This window comes from Varroa jacobsoni, unplaced genomic scaffold, assembly GCF_002532875.2.
Source record: "Varroa jacobsoni isolate VJ856 unplaced genomic scaffold, vjacob_1.0 scaffold_106, whole genome shotgun sequence".
Lineage (NCBI taxonomy): Eukaryota > Metazoa > Arthropoda > Arachnida > Mesostigmata > Varroidae > Varroa > Varroa jacobsoni.
In genome coordinates, this window is record NW_019213008.1 from 147,414 (window position 1) to 170,159 (window position 22,746).

Here is a 22,746-nt window from a genome sequence, read left to right on the forward strand (position 1 = left end):
GAAGTATATATATATATATTTCAAATCCAAAAGGGCATAATTTACTTGTGGGAACATCTCTACTACAAGCCTGTAATCAATTTTGGTTTCGAATTTTTATCAATTTATCGAGTAAATATTGATGGTATTGTTGGTAGAATGATTTCATTAACGTTCGCTCTCTTATTGATAAAGTTCCCGAAATATCCGTGTATACATATATATATATATAGGAAGGAAACGTATTGCCATTTAGAATAGAAGAGTCGCTCGGCCAAATTTGTCGTTAGAGTGAATTAATAACACACTGAACTCTGTTTGACTTTGGCACAAACTTTAGTTAGCCCTTTCCATGTGTAAGCAAAGGGCAAAGCATGTCAAGCGATGAACCCGTATGACCGACTGTTCGCTGCCTTAAAGTCCTCAAACATTCAATTCAGCCTAATAGTGGTATGAGGCCAAAAAGGTTGTCGTCCAATAGCCGACACTGACGTTACCCAAATGGTTTTACTGTAATAATTATGAAGCAGGAAGAAAGCAGCTATTCGAATAACTTATAGTAAAAACGGTGATAAGAACGTTCAACTTAGACTTTTTTGGATATTTCATTCTATATATTTTCCATGGCATTAAGCGGATCACAGTTTCTATTTCCGAAGAGTTGCTGAAAAGCTACAGCACTAACTGGGTAAGCTAAGCCAGGTAACTGCCATTTGCTTTATTTAAAACTGGATTCCATTTGGTAATTAAGCGTCTTTCGTGTTTTACGCCCGCTACTTGACCCATTAGTCATTACTTCAGACAGCTAGCCTTCAGCACGAAACTTAACGCTAAGTAGAACTACGACCCAATAAATTCAATAAAAATTTTTACAAAAAAATTTAATCAAATGTTATTTATTCACCCTTTCTAATAGTAATCAAAAACTTTATATATACGGGTCAACACGACAATATCCCAACATCAGAGAGAGTATATGGAACAATTTAAAATACCTTGGCCATATAGGTTATACGTATCCTATTAAGTTTGTAAAATGATTTTAAGTACTTTTATTGAGTTTATAAGGCTAAGTTTAGAAATGGTGAGTCGGCTAGGAGATACACGAGGATATTTCGAATTAGTCCCACAGTTGTTTTGAAAAAAGATACTTCGACGCGATTCAGTTATTTAAGATTCTTACTCTCTCCTGAATGACACACATAATATACGCTACGATCAGAGTTACTTTGGGCTAAGAGCGGTTGCTAGGGGCAAGCGATGAGGCTATTTGATCGTTCATGCGGCTAACACTGCCCTATTACACTTTTCGTTGATTTGCGGAGTGAAACTTCTGCCGTTAGCGGAAAAAGGCAACCTCAAATGCGGAAATCTGTTTACACAATCGGGAAGCGACCTCGAAAGCTACAAGGTGTCGATGGCCGCTGTCCTTCCTCTTCTTCTACGCGTCGTTTTGATCAGGTTTACGGTTAGCCCCAAATCCGTGACTGCTCCATAGAGCCGGGCTGGGACTTGCTACACTTGGAGCCTATTCGACCCGTAAATCACTAAGTCGTTGACATACAAAATGACTTGGACTGAGTTCTTTGGCCATCTTATCTGACGGAGGAGGCCTTTCAGCAAGATGTAGTACAATGTAGGATTAGATTTTCGTCCCGAGCCAGACCAATTGTTTGCGAGAACAGCGGGAGTTCGGCCATTCTGTTGGCGATGATTATCCTGTCCTCCTGTTGAACCGTAGCGTGAACGTGGGGAAAATGCATAGAGGAACCCACCTCCGTCAGCGTGAGAATAACCTTGTCCTTGAGCGCTGAGCCGAAGGCTGCTTTGAAAACAACGAACACTGCGTGTAGCGAATCGCGCGACGTGGCCAGTGGTTTCTTGACAACGGCTATCAGGATCCTGCACATTGTTTCTGTGGAGCGTTTGCTCTGTTGGAATGAGATGTACGCTTTCTGAGTAGTTACCCAGCCTCTCAGTCAACAAGCCAGAAAGCACCTTATGACAAACGCTTTTCTTCGTTATTCCTCGCCGTAACGACCATGGAGTTAGGTCGCCTTTTTCATTAAAAATAATTAACAGAATAGCATCTTTCCTGAAAATGTGCTAGTACATATACATGTATTAAATCGTGTCATCCAACACAATGCCAAGACGACGGTGCATTTGAGATGCTCATTGCAGACTTATCTGAGTGGCTTTCTTGCCGCATAGACTACCCACACTTTTCGTTATCTCCTGAACTGTGCAGTCTTGTTGAAGGATATCGCGTTGTATTGAGAACTTTCTTCCTATGCTGCGACAAAAAGGGTATATAGCATACAGTATCCTATCCTCGCCGCAAATATCTACGGGAAACGATTTATGACAATCGACGAACTTACCGTGCAATATATCAAGCTGCAGTGGTGCATTAACCACTTCTATAGTTAACGTTCTACATCCGCTATCAAATGGGTTTCCAGTGCTTAAGGTATTGTTGTCTCTGTGACGCATATATTTTTCGACAAATCGTTTCGGGCTGTACATCGGCCATAAGCCTAAAAATCATTTCGGCTCTCCGGGAAAGGCTGTAAGTTTGCCATTCCCCCAAAAAACGCCGCCTGTGTTTTTTGAGGGAATGACAAAGCTGTACTAGATGCTGCGTATAAGTTTCGGCATTCACCACACTGGGTGCAATACGAACTTGGTAGGTACGTTTTAAAAGCTTGACCTAAATCTAGGCGTCGTAACTAAGCGTAGCGTTTGACGATCCGCGCAAATGCAGCTTAAACAGTGACATCTATCGCCATCGGCATGTGTCTGCCCTCAGACAGCACGTAATTTTCATTTTGAATTTTTATCTTGTTCCCGGTCTTCTTCGTCGCAAGTATATCGATGATTGAGCTTCCTGCATGTCCTAGGCAAGTCTATGCGGAGGTGAAATTCACTATCTCGCAACCGTAGCACACGACATGTTTTGAAGAGCCGTAATGCGTTTTAAGTTCGGCTGTAGTAGACGAACATCTCCGGTAATAATTGGAGGAGAGGAAAAATAAGAAAACGGTGCTTCCAGTCCGCTGACTAATTTTTCTACCCGTAAATACGTTGATTCCGAATCAGCCGGCTGAACATAGGCTGTTATGAAATTTAGTCGCTGGCCACGTAAGGCAATAACGTTATTCCCCGCTAGGCATGGCGTGAAGTTGCGTATCTCATAATTGTAGAAAACGAGGATGTCTCTACTAGGTTAGCTTTTCGTTGCAGGGCAATACATAGAATGGAAACGCATTAAGCTGAAACGGCTAGTTACCTAAATTCCCGTTGGCAGGGGGATGCTTATACTACCCCAGGGCTTTCGGGGAGAGGAGAACAAAATTTTAAGTCTCCTCACAGATCTGTGTATGCAATTTTTGGGGTCTTATCAAGATATGGTCTTTCTGCGAGTTCCGTGGTCGTCCTTGCGAACAGGTGCGGTAATTTAAAGTGTTGCGCATTGCAGCCGACCCGTTAGTCGTCAGTGTTGCCAGAACCTGCTTTACAAAATCCTCGACCGTTTGGTTAAGTGGGGCCTGTTGGTTATAGTGCAACTGTTTGGCGCGTCCTTTCCATCGGTGCTTCTTTTACAGTGGCTTCTTCGCTAGTCGGTGGTTCGTCCTTTTGAAGCTAACCCGACTGCTAAAACGTTTAGTTTGGTTTTAGTTCAGTTGGCTAGGTTTGCTGTCCAAGCCTCTTCCTGTTGTTGTCATCGATGGCCCTTAAGTGAAGATCTTCTGGTTCCTGTTCGTTTCGGTTGCCAGGATTCTCACACCCAAAAAAAGGCTTCATCCATTGGGCAGTATTCTAAGAAATCGTCCTTATCAGCTCACCATTATAGTTAGACCATATAGACGGCGTTTAATCGTTACGATATGGAAATTAGAAGAATCGGGAATTTCACATTTAATTCTTGGCTCTTTGTGTCGCTTTTTTTTAATATCGCCTACCATTTTGCAGCACTGGCTGAAGAAGGGAGCACATCTGATTCAGGTCGTGAGAGAATCAATGTCTGGCAAAAGCTTTTCATTTTATTGATAAATCTGTTTTTTTTTCAAATTCTACAAATTTATGCTAACCAGCTTGCAAAAACACCGCAACTAGGCCAGGTTATTGGTGCTATTAACATACTTTTTTATTTCACATACAACGCTATCAACATCCTTTCCGGCGTAACATGAATAGTCAGGGACATTTTCTTTGGCAATATCTCTCTCAGCTCATAGCCGAGGGCTGCACGACCGATGCTGTCGTCGGCCACTAACTCTATTGTTCGTGACGGAGAAGGGGATCGCATCATCATCGAGGTTTCTCAGAAACGTCCCATAATAAATGGCCAATTACAGTTATCGATGTTACATGCTTCTGTTTCACTTGTAAGCTTGACACTTTCTCTTCCAGCCTCTTCACTTGATGAAATAGGAACGTCAGGAAATCCATATATTGACTCTCTCAACCTCATCGCTCCGCTTACGGGCCGGTATACACTACTGGGTTACACTTTGGACAACACATACAAACAATGAATCGAGTAAATTTGTAGCGCTTTGCGCCAACGTTCGCACTGTATAATCGGAATTTGTCGGGAACTATGATTACAATAGGGGAACATGCCCGTTTTCGAGTTCTGGTTAATACTCTAGCAAATATAGGGTGTACATCGCCTATTCTTGTCATTGTTTTCGAATCTAGCAGAGCTGACTTGTGTTTATTGTGTTGCTTCTGTTGCGTTTGGGCTGACCTGATTCCCGCCGATTTCGCGGTATAATATTTGTCCAAGATGGCCCGAGTGCGTATCCGTGGGTAGATTGCCATTAATCAACAGGATATAAGTCACAATACTACTTTTTACTTTTTTAATTCGAAAAAAAAGTGCATAAATGATTTCGCTGCGCCGATCAACACGTTTTCGAAATAGGGCCTTTCGCTTATAACCTCCTGCAAATCCGAGTATTTTCGCCATTTTGGTGTGCATGGGGTGAAGACGGCTCGGTTGGTAAATACCATGCCTACGATTTCTCAGTGGGACTGCCTAAAGTTGCGCATAGATCAGTCAACTGTACCACTCAGCAGTTAACCGACAACTAACGGGATAAAAAAATGGGGTCACCAACGCGTGGTTCCCACGCATTTCTACGTCCAGTAGGAAAACATGCTATCACTGCACTAAAATGGGAACAAAGTCATCTGCAGGAAATATTCCGGTGGTTGTTTAAGGTCTAACACAAAAAGTTGTACGATTTTTACCACCGTCAATTTGATGGATTGCGTTGGCCCTAAAATAGCACTAATCTCTAAGAGGGTACGATGTAAAATTTTTCATCCTGGTAGATCGGTGCACTGCGTTCTTACATTACTGCATGCAATGCCTTAAAACTGCCTTATATCTCCACCGTATTTTTACGTTGGAATCAACATATGATTCTGTTCGAAGCCCCTCCTTGAAAGTATTAGCATTCCATTGAAGTTTATGGATGCCCTCCCCTCCCCGCGCGCTCACACACACACCAGACAAGTAGTAGCAGTGTATACTTATTGAAACGATTGTGCCTCAATTTCGAAACAACCACTTGTTCATTGTCAGCCGCGGAAGTTGCTCATTTAAAATGGTGAAGTGTCCCGTTCCGCATTCACTAACTTACTGAATTTCGATCGCGGTCACGTTGTTGCCTCAAACTCAAATTTCGAAGATGAACCTGTATTGTATACCTCGTACGCAGCACCTTGTTTAAGGAGGTTGCAGGGTAGCATCGGCGGTAGCACACGCGCTTCCTTGTGAAATACTACCCAAACATTCAGCTATCACTCGTTGGACCATTGCATCCAGTTGCAAACAAATGCAAAATCTTTTACAGGCATTCCTACAGCAAACAGAATATAGCTGGGTAATGTTCGTGGTAGACTTAGCTATCCACGTAAGCTTTCACCCGCGACTCCGAGAAGCCGCGCTGATGTTGTAACGTATTGCATTTGCAGAAGGAAATGCTAGACGCTATTGATGGAAGGTGCAGCGCTGCCGCTCAGACGTCTAACTTCAGAAACGACAGCATAAGCTTGTCTGAAAAGACTTTAAAATATCGTGTCTTGTTGAGAAGTCGTTTGTCCTCTGCCCCATCTCATCCCCGCTGGGGTGCTATTAGACGCCACTTCGGATTCTGTTGCGCGTCCTCTTCCTCCTCTTTTGGCTCTGCTCTTCTTTTCGCTTTACGATGAGAACTCCATTCAACGCCAAGGCTGTCTTGCATCGCCGGATGACACTTCGTAAAGCTTCTTCAAATCTACTGTTCCCCGAACTCCCGTACATGCACATAGAGCCAAGCAAAAGCGCCCGTAACCGAGGCACAATCCTATGGCTTAAGCGTTGCGTAACGGTTAATTTTTTTTGCCATGACCACACTACAACAATTACTATTGCTAATGGCACTATCCTAATGGAGTCCCTTCGCAGCATTTTTGAGAAGCCATGCGGCCAGTTAGAGGATCTAGGGACGACAGTCGGGACGCGACGCGAGTTTTCCAAGGAAATATCAGTTTCCCCGTTTAATTTTTCCCTCGCTTTGAACTCTAATTTTGAATTCTTTCCTCGACTCGATCTGCATTCCTGACACGCTTCTCAAGAGCGCGCAAGATAATGGCGATCAGAGCGGTAATGCTTTGCAGGCTGGTGCCTGTCGCGTCGAGGGAAACAAGTCTCATAGCGGAAAAGGAACATCAACGACCATACGAGTTTAGCTTCTCTCATGTCTGTTCGTCTTTCGCTGTTCCTGAGGAAGGAAACCATATAGGTGTGTTAAGGCCCAAACGATACATTGCATATCTGGAATATGTCAGCAGCGAACTTGAGGGAATCAGAAGATAGCGTTTCTTCGCCAATACGATGATACAGGTATAGACGTTCTCGGAAGAAAATAGTCCCTAATACCCTAAAGAGGCTTTTATAGATTATTTTCGACTGTTTTCGTTGTGAAATAATTCCAGTCGGTGTAGTATCGGGTATTATGTGATGTAACACAATGATTCGTTAGCAATACGCGAACGGATCCAGCCGGTGGAAGCACAGTAAATATATATATTGTGGGTTTGTATTGTATATGGTTTGTTTTTTGTATAACAAGTTTGCTAAATTGTGTGCGAAGTTTGGGCAGCGATACACGCGGTCGGTAGGCGAGCACCAAGATATATTATTCATTATGCTTCTCCTATTTATCGCAAGAGGACACAGAGCAAGTTTTATTTTGTTTGAGACCTTGTTGCGCTGTAACATCCGTTTACGCTGAAAACACCAAACTCTTCAACACCAAAGGCGCGAGTTTACAAACGAACTTGACCAACGGCCTTCATAGGACTTCGCACATTTTGACCTTCAATATTTATCTGCATATGTAAAAAAGGACGAACTCGACTTTGTTTGGGAAAACATTTTGCGTACATGAGAAGCAAATACACAAGAAACGACCTAATAACAACCTTTTAAAATTTCTAAAGGATCGGATAAAAAAAACAGTTATTCATTGGAAACGTTTCTGTATTAGTTTACATTCAATCACTCACTAATACGGTCGCCCCTTGGAGTTTAGCTTCCTCGAACAAAGCTAGGTAAGTGCTTCAATTCTTCTTCTTCTTCTTGATAAAACAAATTCATTGCTTATCTGAAGCAGCCTAACATGAATTAGAGGAAGCTTGTTTGTATCAAGCGTTAAATATGATTCCTTTCTTGTAAAGAAAATATTAAAGCGCTAACGCATTGATTTATATTGGCGCCCTCAAATCTGCCCCCGCAATGTGAGCAGATCTTCGTAATCGCTATCCGGGTGCACCATTAGAAGAAATCTATTTCAACTAATAGGTCAAGCCGTCGTGTGTCGTCGAGGGCCTACCTGGGAGTTTCTTCAGCAGACCTATAAAATAGCACGATTGCTACGAAAACGTACCAATTAGCTTTTGTTACATTATAGTGTTCATAATCATTACTGTCCACAATTATCTGATATTGATCCTTTTTGTCAAGGTTAAAGTTTGAATCAGCAATGGTCACATGCTTATTTATCCGTGCATTCGATGGCAAAACATTCAAAGAAATACCCATTAGCCACCCAGATTACGCCACTCTTCGTATTACCAGTAAAGAGACATAGCTGTAGCCTAACCCGGAATGATATTATTGGAGTTTCGACCTTGTCCTTTGACATGTGCTGTTGTAGGTTTGTCGCCGTCTGGCTTTAGACTTACCCTGTCATCTCACGTCACATGTCAGGGTTACATTGCAATGATTTTACAGAGTCGGCAATAAAATAAACAGGTGGAAGCAAGCAATTGTTGAAATGTACAATTACCTATATATGGCATAGTATAACTGTTATCTCGTTCTGAGAGCAGGGCAACAGAAATGGCCAACACCTATAGCTGTTTATATTATTGCGTAGGCCTCCACGACCGACTATAAAGGTCAATTCAGAGCCTGTATTTAAGTCGGCAGCTATTCCCTGTTTCGATACTTCGCTTTGGCCTTTTTGCAACTCGACGTTTTCTTACCTTTGCTCTTGGCAACGAAGGTCTTTCACTCGTTGTGTTTGTATGTTTGCCAAATTCGATTCTTGCTTTCTAAATTACAGCAGGTGCAGGGTCGGGAAGGAAGCGACAAACCCATCGCTGCTACCATCAACACGTGACCCCCCAACCGTCGAAAGAAACCGCCGTCCACCCTTTTTCTGGTCAAGGCGACGTCATCCATCCTTCGAACTAAATTGTTCGCAATTATGCACTGGTTCTCACTAGGTGAGTTCCGTGTGGGCGGGTAAAAACAGAAAACGGGAAGAGGCAAAGTGGGCGCGGAAGCATCAGGGAGCAGGCTAGGGCACAGATTCAATAGACCGCATTAGAGCAAATCGCATTGGGCAATCAGGAATGCTCGCTGAGGGGGCGTCGTGTTGACGCCGTGCCCGTAAAGCCCACGAGTGAAACGCCGTTTCTGATGCTGTTAGCCCACGATTTCGCTTTCGTTGCTTGATGTGAATCACAAATAAATCGACTTAAATTTGCTTTGCTCGTTGCTTTTTCCGCCGCGACGCTGCAGCTGGAGCTGAAGAGTTCTGCTCAACCTAATTAAGTCTCAGAGTTTTACTTCAACACATCGTATTTCACCTCCATGTCGAGTGAATGGATAGGAGTTATCTCATACGCTTGCTTCATGGCCGTCTCATCGTCCCGCTCTGTTTCTTTTTTGATAGTTGGATAGTTTCGACTGCGATTGGCCAGCTGACTCAACTGACAATCTCGCTACTCCCAATGCAAGGATCGAACAGGGATCGCCCAATATTCAGCTCGTTCTTTCCCCGTCTCCTCGATCGAATCAATGTCTCGCACGTAAGACTGGGTTCAACCAGCCAGCTGATAATAACTAACTACTTGTACAAGACATCTCGGGCCGCTATTATCTTCGCCGACAGCATCACATCGTTCATCGATACTAAGGAATACCCAGTTACATAGATACACTCAATGCTACAGCAAGAGCAAGATGATTATTAATCGTCTCATTCACACACACTATTATCAAATATAGGAACAATAGGCTGGTGACGGAATGAAAAGTCGAGGGGCTAGAAATTGCTCGGACGCGCAACGGATCTGAGGCAGCTCGTTCTTCTGAAACTGATGGAATTTAACGGCACCAGGTGATCGGGGTCAAGGCGAAGGCGAGGCGGTCGGCACAGAGATATAGAAAGCGAGTGTCGTAGGCGCGATCAGCATCTGACGAGGTGAGATCATGAAGTAGTGGCAACAGGAATACTTGAAGAGTTGATATCAGAACTCATCATCTGAATATAGATAGGCCATGACACAGGCACGTTTTAGTCTTGAATACAGAATTTGTTTCACGGAAAACGGCCTACATTTCTGTTTGCCTACTTGCATAACAACTTGTTAATTTTGAGTAAAGCTATGTTGAGCTACTCCGTTATGGGCGTACGAGTCTCGTGCGAAAGACCTTTGACAGTGGCGATTTTGACAGATATGGAAAAACGCAAAAAAAAAAAAAACACTTCATATTCATCGTAATGTTATCTAGAGTTTGACTTCATAACATATTCATATATTTGTAGTGAGTAATTTAGGTTAACGCTAATGGTTGTTGAATTTTGTTTTTCTACTAGCATATTTTTACTATAGAGGACGCTATTATAGATAGCATGTGGTTGTTAGATAAAAACGTAACCTGAGAATATATTAACGCAATCGATAACGGCTAAGAAACACCTGTTCGTAATAGATTGTCACGATCTTGTCGATAGATGAAGGATACACGAGAAATCAACTTACCGGCTAGCAGGCCCGGGAACTATGAACAAAGCTCATAAAATCGATCCACCGACCGCAAGTGCCAGGACATTTTTTACTTCTGCGTTAGGTCCTTGCTTTTAACGCCACTTGGCTGGATAGAATGGCAGTTGATTTAATGCAGTTTATCTCATACTGACAATTTACTCAACGTGAAAAATGGCTATGTACAACAAAAAAAAAAAAGCGAAACAAAATAAAATACGCTATATACGCGTAAGCAATAGAGCGAGAAAAACAACAACAACGAGATATTAATGGGTTCAAAGGACGCAACGACCTTAGGCATAATTGAGCATCGGTTCCGCAGATTGTTTAATCTAATTTTAAAAAGTAGCGAACTACAGTTCTCTTACGGAATGGGCCTAGGAACAGATGATAATTAATAACAGTATGGAAAAAAATGCGAACATAATTATATTGTGAACGGAAGCGGTTTAAGAATATTTTTTAGAAATTTGCCGACATATCGCTGTGCTTTTTTTATCTGTGGGGTAGGTGACAATGATCTATGCATACGCATATGAAACGCAGCGGTCGTTTATTATTAAGTTTTACGCGATTCTGAGAAGTTTCGAGAAAATCATATTTGCTATTCTCATAGGTAAACAGTTGATATCCAAGAGAATATACTTGACGAAACACGCTCTGTGCCCGATCCGAGACGAAACAAAGGAGATGATTGTATGTATTCATGCATTGATCGCACTGAATCAAGGACAGAGACAGCTTTTGGTAAATAAAAAAAAAAAGTTACGAAAAAATCATTCCAGCGGATGGGGATTAGCTTCATTGAAGTACAAAGAAAAAAGTGAAACGTTCTCGATGTTCTAAATTTTCAAAGTTTAAGCAAGATTTTGGATTTAAATACGTATCTTATTTATTATTATTATAAAAAAAAAAAAAACTGCATCTTAATTAAACCGACGAGCGTCATATGTGCAATAAAAATATTCGCTAAGTTTAGGGACACGTACGTACATACTTTTACTTTAAGTAATGTTTCCAACTTACTCTTCACTCTTGTCTATCAGCACCAAACCATTATTAGAGCCGGGTCACTTCTCTGACAGCGTTTGCGTGACCTTCGTGAATTACACGTCAAGCTAAGGGGCCCGAAGAAAGGGAAGATAGCAATTTTCCAGTAGATACGGTTCGAAAAGGCTCCTTGTTCTGGCAGACATATTGAGCCAGACCGACACGCATGTCGACAATTGGCTACAGAAAGTGGTAGGATCCGTAAGGATAGCCAGTCGTGTCTACTACAGTAGTCTATTGTGAATGCTGCGAACCGCGCACGCATCGGTGCCCCCCATCGCCGGCGGCGGTCACTGCTCCTTCTTCTTTTTCGTCTTCTTTACGTTAGGTTTGTTCAATGACAGACATACCACTTCGTTCTAGTGCACACACGAATACAGCTCTGGCAAGCGGCTGTTGCTAAGAGTTCTCCGAGTTAAGCATTATTTAGCAGGCACTCGTTCTCTGCCTTTTATTTCCTCTATTGATTACAGAGCATGCAACAGGAGAACACAGCAACGACTAGGCCTCGAAGTCCTGAACAAGCAGGAACCGAATTACCTCGGCAGGCCGGCAGCAGGTCCACAGAGTGGCTTAGGAGAACGGCAGAACACAAACCCCAGTGAAACGCGTGGTGATAGGCCACTTTCTACTGAATATAACAGCTGCTTTAAAAAATAAATGGTTTTTAGTTCTATGTTGAGTAAACCCGAGGAAAGAATTGACAGTGTCTATAATAAGCATCCAAAAACATCAGCGGTATATATATATATATGTGGAGTGCTACTTGAGTCTTGGGGAAGGCCTGATCAGGTGTTTCATTGTGTTCGAAAGATGCTTCTTGTCAAAAGGTCACCGACCGGCAAGAAGGCTTATTTATTGTTAGTATTATTAAATTAGATATGCTAAAATGCGCAGCTTGGTTTCATCGCGTCCCATGATCTCCAATTGATTTTTTCTACATTGAACATTCTATAGATTAGACTAATTAGTGGAGATCGTTTTTCTGGACGTTATCGTTGTACGTGTGATGATAGTATGTCGGTCAGGTAATACTTGAACGTATATGTACGCGAAGCTACAAAACTAGCTGCCGTATGGGATTCTAAATCTATAAATTTCAATGACTACTTTATTGAATGGCCTTATATATTCTAGACGTTCGTATCTACCATTAAAATTCAGACGCTGCGTACAGATGCTGACGTTATTCGACTACGCGGCGGTCGCCTAGATGTTAACGACCGACACCGTCGGTACTGCTGTTGACCTCTCTATCTGTCTTTGCAAAATCATCTTCATCAGTATATGAAGCGCTAACAAAAAATCTGTTCCTTTGTTGGCCCAAGTAACCAGCATAATCAAATTCATGCTTCTTATTCCATAAAACAGTCCCGTTTACTTAATTGTGCTATTGATTATTGATCTGGAGAGTGAAGAAGCACTAAATAATAACAAACCACTCAAAACTTTCCCTTTCAGCGTACCCCCCGATCGACCGTACGTAATGATATAAGAGGGAACAAAGATCCACAAGCCAAAAATAATAACGTTAAAACTGGGTGTGCGGAACTGCCTTTACTATATTAAACTAATCAATAATAAACATTATGGTAAGCTCAAGGTCTAATTATGTCTCGAGATTCATGATAACTTGATAATACCAGTTCAGATTCTCTAGAAGTAAGCTTTAATTAAATACGTTTGGCATACGAATCGATAATTCAAGTCGCCATTATTGAAGAAAAAAAAATGGCCAATCAGAGATTGCCGTCAGCTTTTATTCACTTTTCTTCTGGAATTTCACGATAGCGTATTACCTCTATGTATTAATAATATATGCAGATGTTTTAGATTGTACAATGGCGTAGCATGTTCAACATGTTATTGAAGTGCCAAAATAGCCACAGGGGATTCTACAAATCGTCCTTACTTATTGTATTGATATGTACCGTATCCCGAAATTAGGGCAAGTAGCTCGGTGGATTCTAACGCTTTAATGCTAGTTCAACGGAGAGGTGTGACCTTTTTTTTTGTACAACTGTTGATTCGCCCTTAATTCCAGAAGGTACATTTTCGTATAAATGCTTTCTGGAGCATCTGCTAGTGACCTAATGAATTTATATGCAAACAGTGCTTTTTCACGTTCTACCAAGATTTAAAGAATGACAGAGACTCTATGGAGGAAAAAACCCAATATGAACAGAGTCGTTTCCCGGACGCCTCGAACGACTGGGTCTAACGTGGGACAGTTTATGCCATTTACTACATTACTTACGTCTGTCAAATCAATTGTCAGTGCGTTTACCCTTTCAGTACATTGAGCGCTCTGCTGATCATGAAATTCATTGGATTAGCTTAGGAACGATTAAAATAAAAAACGTTTACGGTATTGTATAGTATGTATGATAAAATGCGAAACATTTAATCTCGTTGAACCCTAGATGCTTGCTCTCAAAGGGAGCAGTTTAAATAAGCCGACCCAGTCCTTTTATTTTCTTTCGTACGTGTTAGAATCTTTAAACGCCGATAGCCTCTTAACTGGTATCACACCTGTGTCCGAATGAAGCACACGAATGTTCAGTGTACTATACAAAGAGTACCGATACCTACAAGAAGCCAATTTAAAATAATAACTACTTTTGCTGACACTTAGACCTAGAAACTCATACGTTTCAGCCCGGTATCCTGCCCGCCCAACTGCTGCGGCAATGCAAACAGTGTTGGATATTTCAAAATAATTAAATAAAGAAATATACATCCAGAAACCAGAGATTTCTGTGAACAGTAAGTGGGAGCCGCTATACAAAGCTATCTCAAAGATGGATATTCTTTTAACGAATCACTGCTAGATAACCTCTCCCCTTTTTGGCTAGTTTTTTTTTTTGCCCTCAGCGGACGCTATTACTCCCTTACAGCGGAACAGCTCGACCCTTCTCATCGGTGTTCTGCAAATCCTACTGTGTTTCCCAGGCAGCAGTTCTTCTGTCTCGTGACAAATGGCACCCCGCAGACCCGACGTTGCCTTCTTTCGGCGGCAGACCAATCGCTAAACTAGCGACTAGCCCGAATGCTTTACTGTAGCAGTAAAAAAACAGCAGGCTAAGGCCGCCAAATGACCTTCCCAAAGACTGCTCTTTTATAAGTACTTTTGGCTGGTAGTTTAATCTCGATAGAACAGGCCTATTTGCACCAAGTATACGTGTGAAAAATCTACGAATGGGCTACATTTCTATTAGCAGTTGTTAGCTTATATCTAACAGCTATAGACGCACAGCTGGTGGCATATCTCACTATATAAACTAGCTAACCTCTAGCAGATTAGGCATTATAGAGTGGAAAGGTACCCCAAAATAATTAGTTATTTTCCATCAATGCTTGATATTGGAAGACGCCAACTTTTAATGAACGAAACAGCATCAGACTGCCATTAGGAGGTTAGTGACGGAGACAACAGATAACCCTGTACTTTCGCTGGCCGACCTTTCAGGACTTTTACGTTTACTACGAATACATTTGACCTGAAGAGAGGACCTGTTTTAACCCAGAACGACGATGGAAAAACCGCGTCATTAACTATCAGACGCAATTTTTTACTAAGGCAAAGAGGGCTTGAGGCATGTCAGAAAGGAATGCCCTCATAGTCCTAAAAACGGTACACTATTTGCAAGTCAAGGATTTCTTCACTCGTTTCATAGACACTTGTAAGGGTTGCTCACTATCTAACTAAGAAGACTAAAAAGTATGAACATGCAATGGAGTGGTACGTTATTAGATCTGGATTTCGTTGTCCGACATAGATCCGGAATACGCATCGGCCATGTCGACGTTTCGTCCCATCTGCTCTTGGAATGAAAACTGCAACGACTGAAGTTATTGTTAGGATTCAGGTAGTCACAGGGACTGGGGGTCGCAAAGGAATACTCGGGCAGTATCATGACTGTTCAATTTAAGTGGCTATGACAGCATCTAGCGAAATCCATAGGATCGTGTAAGATATTGTATTGTTCGGACCGAAAGAAAGAAGTCACCGAAATGCCTGTACGGCATGTTAATTAATTCAATGAAAATTAATTCAAATTCACATCTGACTGTGTGTGTCCAACCTAAACATTTCCTACGACTGATTCGCAAAGCTCATAAAAACGGCGCAAGTAAATTATCTACGGAAATTGCTTCATGTGATAAACAACCGCAACACTCGGCATGTGTTACTCCACACAGCCAGATCTAAATTCGATCATGTTATTCAACGGATATTTTAGACGACACAACGATTAGGAGCGAGCGGCATTCGGGTACATACTGGGAGCTCGTGACTGACGTATCCAGAGTATCAGGCCGGCTAAAACCATTACATTGACGCCGTTATTTCATACTATGATATAATCGCTCAATTAGACGACGCGATTGGGGTGTATGTCCATTCTCGCTCATGAGAGAACTATGAAGTTCTATCTCTGGACAAATACTTTCTAAAAAGAGAGTAGCGGAGCTCCTGTTCGCGGTCTGTATTAGCCATCTGTGTTAGAAGAACAAAAATGTATAGATATCCTGTACCTAGTAATCTGGAGCCGAATCTCGTTACATATACCATAAAATCCATTTCGCACTCAAGCCTCAGTGTGTATACATCAGATGTTACGTATGCATCAAAGAACCTCTAGTGACAAAAACTATATATTTTTAAATATCTAAACAGCCGAACTGACGCCTGAATCATGCACCGTAAACTTTTTGTATTATCATTTTTGTCAACATATTTAAATACATTCTTCACAAGCAAAAACAGGTGCATTCCCAGGTAGTTAGATATCAATGGAGTGTATTTAGTGGAGAGGAAAAAAGATGGAACGAAAATCGGCCTCTTCACCATTGATGTAAATGCTGGCACCACTGAAAGTGGGCGGGCATAACCGACAGCAACAGCAGGCCAGAAAAATGATGACTCGTGCAGTGAACCCGACCAAACATGGAGACGGCGACAAACTGCAGCTCGCACGTCGTCTAATCTAGGTTCAAGATGTCTCAAGCGAGCATAGAAGCCGCCTAGACGACCCCTACAGCCAGCCCCCTTTCCTTGATTGGCTATTGAGCCACAAACTTATTTGTTAGGAAAGGATCGGGCTGGCCGACCATCTTCCTAGAGGAGATGGGCTAGCAGTACTGTAGCCGTAGTACATTCTTTGGCTTTAATATACCTCGACATATACGCGCTAGCGTAGCCGTACTATAGGTTCCAAAAATGCTCCGTGAACACCCGCTAAGGCAGACTTTCCAGCCAGCGGACTACATCGAATTGGGGAAACGGGGAGCAGACTACGACCAGGCGAGCGATGCACATACATAGACAACGCACAGATGTAGACGTGTATACACAATCACAAATACTCACCGTGAAGAAATGTAGCCCTTCAAGTCAGAAGGACGACGACGACGAAGCCTCACTATTAGATTGCGTTGCTATCAGCGAAAGCACGGCTTAGTTCACTATTTTTCCCAACACACAATTTACCCTCATTCTTTCAGTTAGCAGGAGTAGCAGAAGCGGATAGAAAAGACAGAAGTGGCAAAATGTGTGCTGGTTTACGCTAGTAGAAGAGAACTAGCAGGAAACCGGGCAGGCGATGACAGTCGACGAGGGACAGAGAAAGAATAAACTAGTCTTTTTCGTCTAGATTCCTTTCAGACGTTCATTCGTCCATGGCCGATAGATGTTAGCGTTGGTCGCCGTACTTCGGCAACGATTCCAGTTTCGTTCGTTTTCGCTTCTTCACTCGTAAGCCGCTTACTTACTATCTGCCATGAGAAGTAAGAGAGCTAGTCAAGAACGCCACCAAAAGAAAGCAGTTATACTACATATATCGTTGATGGTAGTAGTTTCCTGATGGTAGTAGCGTCGGCGACAACGACGTTACTGAGCACACGTTCTTCACTTGCTCGCTCCCTCATTGCAGTCTGCTGCTTGGTCAGACACGCAACACGAGGCTGGCCCAAGGTGAGCGGGCCGAAGACGAGGGGCGGCAGGTGCTCGTAGAGTTCTACTGCTGCCATCGACGGGCAATGGGAAAGGACAAGTGAGACCTCCTCGAAATAGATGGCGGCGGAAGCTGCAGCAGCACTTCGGGCTGCCTTCCTTCTGCTTCTCTTCCATCAAGTTTACATCCGAAGCAATCACCAAACCGAGTTAGTCGACTTGCCCCTGGAGGTAGCGGCTACTGATCGTTCCGCTGCATTAGCGCGCCCTAGCCGATTCTGCTTTCTCCGTAACGCCGTCGTCCAATGGCACCTCTTAAATATGTGTCCAATGGAATGCGCTGGCGGAGACCTATGTCAGGTCGACTGGCCGGAGCGATAGAAACTATGTATACGTGTCTCTGAAAAAAACAGACAAGACCTATGTGCAATAAGTACGATAGGCCATTACGTATGTTCACTAGTGCGTTAGTATACATATAGAATACATACATATATATGTTGTACATATAGAACAGAAACTGATATTTGGAATATCGTATGCCATTTACATGGCGACGTCAGTACTGTCTCAGAGATAAGCTAATGGTAGGAAGCTGAATCCGGATTTTACTAGCGAGAAGCTTTCTTAACATCTGTGATTGTGTATAGTGAAAATTCGGCGACCGGTTGATGACTGCTATGTAGACTCTAACGGATGTAACGAGATGCCACATGCTTTACCTCTATTCATAGCCAATAATCTAAACGCCAATTCCCATCACTGGGCGGGAAATCAAATCACCTGTTCCGTATTATATCCTTTTCCGTGTAGTGAACTCCCCTAAGCGTAGTATATTATAATCACCAACAACCAATATAGTCTGATAAATTTAGCGTGTTCAAGCTTAAAGCAACAAAAATACTACTCCGACAATGAGTCTACATACACAAGCCTCCAACTGAAGCAGATTCCATTAAGCTTTATCTATAAAGTCTCCATTCTACCAATATGTGAACTGGCTAACAGAACCGATTTTCAGAGCTTTGTCCTGCGCAGGAAACGGCATTTAGTATTTTAGTAAGATCATGCAACAACAAAGCCAGCAGCAGTTGTGAAGCAGGCCGTTGAGGTCTTTATTCGGGCACAAACCAATACACCTAAGATACAGTTTGGGAAATGACAGCTTACGTCATCAGATGAGCTAGAACCTTGGACCCACTGCTTTCATCTGAAAATATAACACTTTTCAAAAATCTTTTTCTCAATCTCAGTCTCGGATTTGCGTACATTTGGGCATTATGCGAGATGTTCCCGAAATTAATATTTGACTTTTTACCCTTACCTTAAATTACTAAATTGTTAGAAAAATTACCCCCCATTATGCAGCAATAGCGGAAAATCATTAATATGGGGTAAGAGCGACAAATATGTTTACAATTAAAGCAAAGTTTATTGGCTGTAGGTCAACGTTACTCATACTTTTATAGGGTCAAATGGGTGGCCGTACTAAAAAGACACGATTAATGCAGGCAGTCAATTATTTAAATAAAGTGGCTACCAGCTGATCATTATATTTGCTATATCCAAAGGTAGAACTTTGGAATAAGCAAAAAAAAACCATTGAAAAAACTATGTAGGAAATGTTCGGAAGTATGGACCCTTATCAATGGTTGGAATAGGGTTGAATTTTACTGTTGAAAAAGCTTATCATATGTAATGTATTGGAAACAAGATTAAAAACATTCTACCGAACTCTTGCACCTGAACACAGCTTACATGCTCATTTGTAAACACCTTCAGTATATTGTCCTTAGAATAAAAGGTGATCTTCCATCAACAACATTGAAGCGTTCGTTCACAGAGTCGTCATTGAAATGTTCAAGGATTTTCTGTTCTACAAAAGTTTGAGCTGATTACTATGTCAACAATAGGATTTGAGCGGATTGTGACCTTTATTGCAAACCGCTTTCATATTGTGTGTTCCAACAAAATACTTATTGGCCTTGCGCAGGGAAAGCATTCGCGTCCTTTCATAGAATATTGTTCAGTGTTAAACATACACAAAAACAGGTCTTTGTTAATATAGTCTGGAAGCAAAAATAACAAAGCCAGCGTAATTTGACGGTATAAATTGAGCCACAACATTTACATTACGCCGAGTAGAAATCACTATGCTATTCGATCTAGCTCGGCAGCTAGATCGAATACAAGTGAGAGACGGCTAAGAGACTGAGTTTGTACTGGCACTTCTGAGAAGACTACTTTTGCAGATAGACCTGTGAGAAAAGAGCGATCGAGAAGTAGTTTCTTGCCAAAACTTGTAAGAACCAGCTAGGACAATGAATGGATCCTTTTAATTCCCATTCGATATTGAGACACGATGTCAAGCCTACCTATTATGAAAGCAGAGCTTACATTTGAGTCTCTTTCGATAGGACGCCCTTAGAGGTGCATCTGGTGATAATTTAAAGAAGAATCAACTGGGTAAACGAAATTATTGATCGCGTTGAGCAATACTGACTTCAGTCTAGTTGCCCTAATGATACTTTCGTATCGTACTCAACGTATCCATGTATTTGAAGCTTATGATGCTCAGACAGTACTAATTGAACGAGCGGATATTGTAGGAGATGTTCAACGTAATCTTTGTCGGCGTCAGCGTTACAGTATAGCGAATAGCCTTTAACAAGATGTGTCCGGTGAAAGGTGGACTCGAGTTAGCTGGCGTCTGCTACGAGCTCGCCCCATGCCCCATAGGTCATATCTTTGATAAAACAGATACAGTTCAACAGGCGCTGCAAAAGGTAAAAGACTGCCAGCACGACCTTCGAATAAATGGGAAAATGTTGTTTATTTAGAATCTAATGGCACAAAGTATTTTCGTTGTAATAAACCTTTTTCACTTCCGTGAAATAAGTACACAAGCTATTATTAGCCTTTTTATACATCAATTCTATAACTATCTTACTATAATAGTACTAGAAATTTGTCAGTATTCTCAGTTATTAGCAAGTTAAATTGTTAGAACTTACTTACAACTGTACCGTTTGAATTAGATACTGCTCACCCTTATGGGTATACAAATGTAAAACAATCGTTGTCGTTAAAAGCTAGAAATAAATTACCGGAATATAAAACAAATAAATAAAATGACTATAAATAATAATAAACTAAAAATATATGTAAATTGAAAGCATCTGTGTGTTAACTTATAGCTATTAGCAGAACACTATAAATAAACGCTTTCACTGATTTTTAATTAGTTTATGCTTTATTATTACGTCGAAGGACATATTGCGTCAGTTGAGTTTATCGAGCCTCCTACATACTATAAACCTCGCCTCTCACTTTGTCTGTGTCCATCCAGCCCTGACTGTACCTTTCAGACACGATACGTATGCACACAGATGGTGAATTTTCTACTTTTCTTATACTTCTAGTCCATCACGGCATTTCAGCCCTATATCTGAAAATTATTCATGTATCACTGGCAAAAACAACATTTCGCTCACTTGTTTTTTTCTATGATTTTATCAGTAGTACTACTATTATTAGCCTACTTCCTATCCATATGAAAGTAAGTTCAATTACTTTTCCTCTACACACATTCAGCTCCGATAGACCTCAGCAAAGATGGCAGGCAGGATGCGCGTTCTTTCCAAGCATACTTTACCCTTCATACTATGTGCTTAACACTACGGCCATACGAAAACTGATCGTTTGTCATCAAAGGACGTTCAAGTCAACAGAAAATTTCGTCAAAACCAATAAGGATAACTAACTTTCCAAAGTACGCACGCATGCCAGTTAAGCTTTTCTTCAATAGTCTTCCAAAATATTCAACGAATGCTACCCAAGTCACCAGATTATTTTCAAAGTGGGCTAAGTAAAATGTTTCGGAGAATTTGGGGCAGTACTTTCATTGTTAAGGATCGTACGCTCCTATTTCTTAGGCCCCAGTGGGGGGCCGATCGAGGTTCTGTTTGGGTCTGTCTGAATATCGCTTTCTTAAATAGAATCACAAGCTAAACTCAAGTGGGTAACAATAGTTCAAGGAGAGCTTTAGCAGGTCATCTACAGACATCCGACTCGCAACGAAAAAACTTCTCGTGGAAGGAAATATTTCTCCACAAGCTAACTAAACAAACACGCCGTTAATTCTTGTCAAAACTGAGCATCGATTGAAGTAAATCAGTGTAACTTCAATGATTATTAGTAACTTCACTTACCTCACGAACGCTTAGTTGAGAACGGAACCAGCAATGCTATTATTATACATTGAATATGAAAACTTTATGTACGGGTTTTGTTGTCGACGTCCTATTCTATACTTAGGTATGTTTAAATGACCCATAGTGCCACGAAATAACCACATATGATATAATATCAACAACTGATGTAAGCAAAGAAATCTATCTTATCTTATATAGCCGATCACACTCTAGTCTGTATAGATTCTTACGCTTCAGCAGATTTTCAACCAAGTAGAATGCTCGTTTTATTTTCTACTTAACACGAGTCGTCGTATAGTTAATAGCGAACCGGTAAACAAACTGCTCACAAACAAATAGAGCTTGTCGTGTATCATCAGTGTATCGCTATGGAAACATCGACTGCACGATAGCTTCGTAAAAGCATGACGAATTAAAAATAAACTTCACCCCTTCGAACAGAAGTTATTAGGGAGTCTTTTGCTCAGGTACTAGATAGACAAACGTAATGCGGATGAACAATAGTTTAAATGAAGATCCTAAATGTATGCAATATTTTTAGATGCTCTCGCTAAAAAACCGATGTCAATAGAAGTGGATGGATTTCCATCGAAGCTGTACCTCCGCAAAACAGAATAATATCTCCTGGGGTTTTTACAATGAGACTACTCTTATTTTCCCTCGAAACGTCGAAATGCTTGTGAGTGTGGGGAAAACTGGGCAAAGCTTAAAAGTCCAGCGTGTTAACCTTTGATTTCAATAGAAATTGATTTCCACAAACAAGGTTTTATGACACCGTGCGAAAATCAGTAATATAACACTATAAATAATAAAATCTATGGAATTGTATTGACTTCTGCGCGCGGCGAAAAAACGTACGATCCATTTGTATCGGATATGACTGATTTTTATAAACGTAGGAAAAGAGGTCTAGGGTGTCATCAATATTTTTCAAGCCACTTGGCCCTTTTTCTACATTTCTATAAAATTTTTGCTCTAATTACATTCGATAGCTCCGCCTGCTCTAATCAATAGGATTAAATTAGAAATTGAAAATTTACGGAGTGTATCAGCTGAACAAATTTAATTGCGTCAGCAAAAACGCTGTAAATTCTCTGATATTTTTTGCTCTTACGCCGTTTTGTGTCATCGGTGAAGTCGCACGTGCACGATAGATAACTAAGCCCTAATACGTAAAAGCCACTCAGACGCTGCTTCGCAAAATGT

At 41.4% G+C, this 22,746-nt stretch overlaps 1 long non-coding RNA gene across 1 annotated transcript in view; it reads right to left on the bottom strand.

Moving 5' to 3' along the window:
- The window catches only part of LOC147753917 (uncharacterized), a 96,060-nt gene extending 78,704 nt beyond the window's left edge, over nucleotides 1-17,356 (bottom strand). Inside the window, exon 1 of the long non-coding RNA XR_015313130.1 lies at nucleotides 16,745-17,356. This is a non-coding gene — a long non-coding RNA (uncharacterized LOC147753917). The remainder of the gene's footprint in view (nucleotides 1-16,744) is intronic.
- Nucleotides 17,357-22,746: the final 5,390 nt, after the last annotated feature.